We start from the raw sequence: 8,877 nt of genomic DNA on the forward strand, positions 1-8,877 counted from the left end.
TTTCCCTGTGAGCCCTATAAAGAAGAACATGATAACTATGTTATTTTTCTGATGCATAACATTTATTCATATGCTCATTAAGACATTAAATGTATAATGTATTTAGATCACACTATTCATATCTGGGCATTTTTAAGTAGTGTGGCTAGAGTGAATTAGTTTTAATTTAAAAGTGCTTACTTGGACAATTAGACTGTGATTATAGAATAGTAAATTTTTCAGAAATAAAGTTTTTAAGTTGAAGAAATGGATTCTGGTGTACTTAAAATAGTTAGGTAAAAACAATAGACTATGTATCCCAATATGCACTGATAGGTGTGTTTCTCTGCTCTTTCAAAGAACTTACCTTTGCAGCAGAAAAAAATTCCATAATAGAAAACTACACCAAATCAAATTGCACAGTTGGGGAGCCAAGGTTCAATACATTTACAAAACAACTCCAGCACTTAGGCCTCAAATATCATTTTAGAAGAGAATGAAGAAAGGTTAGAAGAGCCACAGTAGCAGTGTTTGGCTGTGAGATGGTGTCAAATTATATATAAGGAGCTACATTCATACACTGTCACCAAAATAACTGCTTAAACACGAACTGACCAACTGACATCCAATACTGGATAGGGACAGTCATACCACTCCTTGGAATGAATATTCTAAATGCTTGACATGATGCCACACAGACACTTGCTCAACCATTTTTATTATAGCTCTATTGGCAATACAATGAAATAAAAAATAAATAAAAACTAAGTGTTCTTCAACTGACAGTGTATATTAAAATGTGATAATATTCACAATGGGCTACAATTCATCATAAACTTTGTAGAAAAATGTATGGAACTAGAAAAGATCATGTTGAGAAAGGTAACAGAGACCCTGAAAGACCAATCCTTCATGTTCTTTCTCATCTGAGTCTTCTAATTTTGAAATCATAAGATGATAATACATATCCTTGACTAAATGAAAAAAAATCAGAAATGAGAAAAAGGACCTTTGAGAGTCTTAGACAGTAAGGAACAATAGAGAGGGAAATAGCAGGGTACAAGTGATCTATTGGGGGAAACAACCTCTAATTACAGAAGTGTAAAAGGTAAATTCAGAAGAAAGAGAGGAAGATAAGATAACAGGTTCTGAAAATGTCATAAGAAATCACACTTCTAACTACTTATGTAAAATAAATATATAATATGTAAACATATATATATGTTTTTCCCATCTCACTGAAATGTTTTTTCCAGCAGTCAAAGACCATCTAGCAAAAAGTACAACATCAAGTATCAAAAGTACTTATTTTTCTTGTTGATCAGAGTTGTTCAGGAGACACCCAGTGCATTAAAGGCAATTCCTATTCTCACCAATTTCCCCTAGAAGTGAAAAGTCTCTATTATTGAGCACCATGCATTTTAGACACAGGACCTGGAAGTCCCAGAACTGAAACTGACCAGAATGACTTCTCACAGAAGAGTAGGTTTTATGGTCCCAGAAGGTTCCATGTAAGTTTCTAATAATAGAAACAACTAACAGTACTAGATATCTAAGATTTCTATGAATGGAAAGTAACAGAATGTCTAAAACAAAACAAAACAAGCAAACTAACAAACTGAAAAAAAAAACCCAAGGGTGCATTAGTGGCACATGTATCTTGACAGTAACCAAAAGCTCTTGAACTGTATTTAAAATTGGTTCAACAATAAAGAACCTGTGCCTGCTACTGGGCACCTAGACAGTTACTCAGGTCTAGTGAAGTCATTAATTTTGGAGAAGAATCTACAGTTGAAACTTTAATACAACAGCATAATTCATAACAACATCCTAATTATTTTTTTCTATTATCACTTAAGTGTAGAACTCAACACTCATCATGAAGACTTCACTTTTCAACAGTCATAGATCATTAAAAAGCAAAACAAATTAAAAAAAACTAAAACACAATCAAACTATATAGATGTGAAGAATATCCTGGATCACCTCTTTGGATGCTTTATCAGGGACCTCTCTGGTCCTAGGGATCCAAGTAAGACAACTCCTACTGCAACCCCTCAAAGCCCATACAAAAATCCCAGACAACATTCCCTTCTCTCTGCTCCATATTCTGGCAAACAACTTCTGCAGAAAACGTCTGCTTTACTAAAGGCCAGGCTGGACCTAGAGACCAAAGAACCCCACCCCCTAGACTCCATATTCCAGATCACAACTCCTTCAGTTGTTTTAGCGGAGGCAAAACTGGTCTTAGGAACCTAAGGTAAAAAAAAAAATCTTCTGCCAGCTAAGACTATTTAAAGTCCACTCAACTACAACACCTACCCTCATTCTGTCCTGTGTCTCCAATAGCTTTACCAGGGGTTAGATCTAGGGACCAAAGGTACCTTTCTTAAAGTCATTCCAACATCCCCATACAGCACCCCCTTCCTTGGACTCCAAATTCTTTCCCACAGTATCAGCAGAAGATTTTGTTTTAACCAAAGCAAGGTTGGTTTTCGGGAACCAAGGTAAACACTAACCACAGTCATCTAACATTCCTTAAAACTTACACGATAGTCTCCCAAAACAACCCCTCACCTGAGTTCCATATCACAACCCACACACTTGGCAGAAAACTTCTGCTGTACTGGAGGCCATGCCATACTGGGAATCCCAGAGACAAAGCAGGTATCCAGAATCCAAAGGTCACATAGTTATTTCGAACTGTATAGGCAATATTGACACCAAAACCCGAGACGTTTTGCAGGCTGCAAGAAGCACCACTGCAGACAGTCTACTGAAGACTTGCTAATCGTCACATCGGTCTAAAGACCAGAGAGAAAACAGAAACCAAGGGAAAGCACAGCCATGCAACAAAGACAAATTTAGGAACCAACACCTAGACTTATAATCATCCCAAATCAGATGCCCAAATGCCAGTGTAAGAATCAAACAAACAAACAGAAAGAGCAATGGCGGCACCACCAGATCCCAGCTTTCCAATGACAGCAATGGCGACACCACCAGATCCCAGCTTTCCAATGGCAGCAATGGTGGCACCACCAGATCCCAGCTTTCCAATGACAGCAATGGCCGCACCACCAGATCCCAGCTTTCCAATGACAGCAATTGCCGCACCACCAGATCCCAGCTTTCCAATGACAGCAATGGCGGCACCACCAGATCCCAGCTTTCCAATGGCAGCAATGGCCGCACCACCAGATCCCAGCTTTCCAATGACAGCAATGGCCGCACCACCAGATCCCAGCTTTCCAATGACAGCAATGGTGGCACCACCAGATCCCAGCTTTCCAATGACAGCAATGGCCGCACCACCAGATCCCAGCTTTCCAATGACAGCAATGGTGGCACCACCAGATCCCAGCTTTCCAATGACAGCAATGGTGGCACCACCAGATCCCAGCTTTCCAATGACAGCAATGGTGGCACCACCAGATCCCAGCTTTCCAATGACAGCAATGGTGGCACCACCAGACCCCAGCTTTCCAATGACAGCAAGACCTGAACAATTCAACACAGCTGAAGATGAAGAAAAAGATGTAAAAAACCAACTTTATAAAGATGACTAAGTTCCTTAAAGAGGAAATAGTAAGAAAAAAATACCTTAAAGAAATTTAGGAAAAGACAAAAAAGTGGAAGAAATCAATATATCCCTTAAAGAATACAAGAAAAAGCAAAGAAACTGGTGAAGGAAATTCTTTGAGACCAGAAAATGAAAATAGAAGCAATAAATAAAACACAAACTAAGGGAATTATGTGAATGAAAAATCTGAGTAAACAAACAGGAATACAGATGTAAATATCAACAATAGAATACAGGAGGTGAAAGAGAGAATCACAAGCAGTGAAGATACAATAGAGGAAATAGATTCATCTGCCAAAAATGTTTAATCTAAACACTTCCTGACAAAAAATTTTCAGGATTCTGGGACTCTGTGAAAGATCAAACTCAAGAATAATAGGAATAGAAGAAGAAGAATCACAGCTCATATACCAAAAAAAAATATACTCAACAAAATCATAGAATAAGAACTTCCTATCCTAAAGAAGGACATACCTATAAAAGTACAAAAATCTTATATATAACATCCCAAATATATTAGAGCAAAGTATATTGCCACATAATAATCAAAGCACTAACTAAGCATACAGATTAAAGAAACAACATTAAAAACTGCAAAGGAAAAGGGCCAAGTAACATATAAATGCAGACCTATTAGAATCCCTGACTTCTTAATGGAGACTCTAAATGACAGAAAGGCAAGGACAGATGTCTTGCAGACTCTTAAGAGATCATGGGTGCCATCGCATACTCTACCCAGAAAAACTTTAATCACCATATGGAGAAAACAAGATATTTTATGACAAAATCAATTTTAAGCATTATCTATATACAAATCCATTCATATAGAAGATATTAACCGGAAAGCTCCAACCCACACAAATTAATTCACCCCTGAAAACACAGGCAATACATAACCTTACACCAGCAAAACCCAAAAAAAGAAACACCACACACACACACACACACACACACACACACACACACACACACACACCATCAAAATAATAAGTATGATTGGTCCCCGCTACCTGTAAATTTACCATAGACAACATAGCAAGAGACAAAGTTCTAGCATTTACATCTTCCCTAACAAGCTGAATGCACTATTGCTTTTTCTTTGCAGTCAATTTCTTAAGCTGTTCTCATGTAGGAGATTTAGTTGTCCATCTCAAGGACTTTCTGTATATCACACCTATGTCAACAGTCAAGGCACCAAAGAAACTTCTCTTGTTCTTGTGAAATTTTATTAATTTCAATCATATTCAGAACGTCTTGTCCTTTGTAGAAGAAGCACAACTTTGAGCCCATTGTGACACCTTCCCTGGTTTCCATCCTTGTAGTACAGAGGCTGACCCAATCCAACAGAACTTTCCCTGGCCCTATGTTTTTCAGCAGCTGTATTTGACTAACCAAAGGAGAGGCAGAACAATTTTTTTATACCTCCTATAACTTGTCATCAGGTAGCGGATTTTTTTAAGACCTTAATATTAAAATCATGTTTTTATGAAGTTCATGGAGGTTCTGATATATTTTTTATTAGGAGTCAATCAATTTCTTCACTTTTTTTGTTTTGTTTTGCCCAGGAAATGAAACCAAAGGTCAGTAATATAAAGCAGATAATTCTTGTCCTAGATTGCAGAAAAGGAGTTTCCCCAAGTAGAACATTAATGGCAAGATGCCTACATAGATTGCTTAGGTCTCACAACTGAGTACATTCTGCTAATTTTATCTTGTACTCATTCCCCTACTGAATTTATTATACAAAAGATAAGATTTTAGAATAGATATTTTAAGCTCATAAACAAAGTAAAGATTAAAAACCTATATAGAAAAGATTTCTGAATTATTTATAAAATAAAAGTAAGTCTTCACCAATTCTCAGGAATGGATTCAGCTGAAATTGTAGATCCGTATCCTAATCTTGAAATTATACAATTATTGGCAATTAATGAAGATTGGAAAGAAGCCAGTATTATTATTTAGGAGAAATCAGCAACAAATATCCCAAAAGGAAACAATATCAGTTTGTGAAAAGAACAGAACTCTGCTCTCCTTTTCTGCTTCAGTTGTTAAGTGCCTTAGACTGTTTAAATCTGAGTCAGCTTGTAAAATTTAACACAAATTACTTAATTCTTGATGAATCAGTCCAACTATAGGTCTCAACAAATTAAAATCTTCCTATAATTTCTGAAAATAGTTAAGAGTATATAATTGATCTCTTCTAATCTGCCTTTTTGTGACTGGATTCTCAGTTTACTTAATTTAAAATAAAAAATAATTATGTGAATATACTCTTTGATTTTTTCAGGAGTTGTTTACAATCCCATCGATATGAAATATTTTGTGTTTTAGCAGATATTCTTTTTTAAGGATATTAATATCAGAGGCAGTTATAAAGATATGCATATAATTATAATAAATCTATTGAGGGAATAGTTTACAAACTAAGATAAGTTGTTGATATAGAAAACAATGACAGAAATTTCAACTATTTAACATTACCCTGGGAAGAATTTTCCATTGGTATTGTATTGATATTGTTTTACCAGTCTGGGCATTATTATAATTAGGAACTATAACAGTCAGTTTATCTCCATCTTCTTCCTGAAAAGGAATAGTTAAAAAAAATCCACAAAAAAAGGAACCACAGAACCCCTTCCATTATTCCTCCCTTCCTCAGGCCATAAAATCCCCCAGCTCAGCCTGCTTAGGCACTGGGACAGGGTCTTAAGTGTAATCCTGCAAGAGGGAGTTCCTGTGTTTCAATAGCCTGCCTGCAGCAAGGGAAGCCTTTTGACAGCAAGATTCCTGGCCAGCAAGGGGCACTGATCTTGTAGCAGAAGATCCATCAGAGGGGTAAGTGTGGCTCCTGACCCAGAGCAGAAGACCGGCAATAGAAAATTACAGACATTACCCAACCCCCTTGACTTGCTGGTCATTCTGCAGGGGATGCTATACCCTGCAATGCCCTCTTGCCTCCTATCCCATCCCAGCTTTCGCCCAGGAACCCCTTCCCTTATTCCTCTCTTCCTTGGGTCATAAAATCCCCCAGCTCAGCATGCTTGAGCACTGGGATAGGGTGGTAAGTGCAACCCGGCAGGAGGGAGTTCCTATGTTACAATAGCCTGCCTGCAGCAAGGTAGACCTTCGGTCAGCGAGGTCCCTGGCCAACAAGGGAACCTGACCCTGTACCAGAAGATCCATTAGAGAGCATTTGAAGGAAGAGATGGGAAGGCACCAAGGCAAAATTCCACCAACAATCTGAAAAACAACATGAAAACACCAGATCCCAGTGAACCTACAACGGAAGGACGTGAACACCCTAATCCAGAAATAGTGAAAAAAAAGTGCCATTATGAAAGCAATAAAGTCCCTTAAAAGGGAGATAAATAACTTCCTTAAAGAAATGGAGGAGAATTATAAGAAAAAGTTTGAAGATATGAGAAAATCCAAAAATGATACCCTGGGAAACCAAGAAAAAACAATCAATCAGGTAATGGAAACAGTTCAAGAATTGAAAACTGAAAGGGAGGCAATGAAGAAAACACAAACCAAGGGATGGCAGGATATGGAAAATCTAGGTAAACGAACAGAGACTACAGAAACAAGCATAACCAATTGAATTCAAGAGATAAAAGAACGAATCTCAGATTCTAAAGACACCATAGAGAAAATAAAAGCTCTGATCAAAGAAAACAGCAAATCCAACAAATTCTCATCACAAAGCATTCAAGAAATCTGGGACACAAAAGACCAAACCTAAGAATAATAGGAGTAGAAGAAAGAGAAGAATTGTAGATCAAAGGCCCAGAAAATATATTCAACAAAATTATAGAAGAAAACTTTCCCAACCTAAAGAAGGATATTACTATGAGGGTTCAAGAAGCATATAGAAAACCGAATAGACTGGATCAAAAAAAAATCCCCTCGCCATATAATAATCAAAACACAAAACAAACAGATTAAAGAAAGAATATTAAGAGCTGCAAAGGAAAAAGGTCAAGTAACTTATAAAGGTAAACCTATCAGACTTACACCGGACTTCTCTCTGGAAACCATGAAAGCCAGAAGGTCCTGGATAGAGGTACTGCAGAAACTAAGAGACCATGGATGCAAGCCCAGACTACAATAACCAGTCGAGCTATCGTTCACTATCAACAGAGAAAACAAAATATTCCAGGATAAAAACAAATTTAAACAGTACGTAGCCACAAATCCAGCCTTACAGAAAGTAATAAAAGGAAAATCACAACCCAGGGAATCCAACAATGCCAACACTGCCTACAACAACTCAGACATCTAGTGACCCTTCACAAGCACAACTGAAAGAAGGGAAAAACACAAACTCTACTACCCAAAAAAATAAAAATAAATAAAAATATATAACCAGAGTCAACAACCACCGGTCATTAATATCACTTAATGTCAATGGACTCAATTCACCTATAAAAAGGCTCAGACTAAGAGATTAGATACGAAAACAGGATCCAACATTCTGCTGTTTACAAGAAATACACCTCAAACACAAAGACAGACATCTACTCAGAGTAAAGGGTTGGGAAAAGGTTTTTCAAGCAAACAGACCTGAGAAACAAGCGGGTATGGCCATTCTAATTTCTAACAAATTTGACTTCAAACTAAAATCAATCAGAAGAGATGGAGATGGACATTTCATACTCATAACAGGAAAAATCCATTGGTAGGAAATCTCAATCCTGAATATCTATGACCCTAATATAAAAGCACCCACTTATGTAAAAGAAACACTTCAAGAATTCAAGGAAGTCATCAAACCACACACTAGTAGTAGGAGACTTCAACTCTCTCACTAATAGGCAGGTCAATCAGACAGAAACCTTGCAGAGAAATAAAGAGAAATAATAGAGGTAATAGATCAAAAGGACTTAACAGACATCTATAGAACATTCCACCCAAATAGGAAAGAATATACATTCTTCTCTGCAGCTCATGGAACCTTCTCGAAAATTGACCACATACTCAGTAACAAAGCAAACTTTCACAGATATGAAAAATATTAGTAAACATCTGTGTCTTGTCGGTTCGCCATGGATTAAAGTTAGAATTCAACAACAATTCTAATCCCAGAAAGCCTACAAACTCATGGAAACTGAACAGTCAACTATTGAATCACACCTGGGTCAAGGAAGAAATAAAGAAAGAAACCAAAGTCTTCCTTGAATTTAATGAAAATAAAGACACAACATACCCAAACCAATGGGACACAAGGAAAGCAGTGCTAAGAGGAAAGTTCATAGCACTAAGTGCCAAATTAAAGAAAACAGAGAAAGACATTGGAGACTTAACAGCACACC

The sequence above is a fragment of the Myodes glareolus genome, chromosome 6 (genome assembly GCF_982192425.1).
Source record: "Myodes glareolus chromosome 6, mMyoGla1.1, whole genome shotgun sequence".
Lineage (NCBI taxonomy): Eukaryota > Metazoa > Chordata > Mammalia > Rodentia > Cricetidae > Myodes > Myodes glareolus.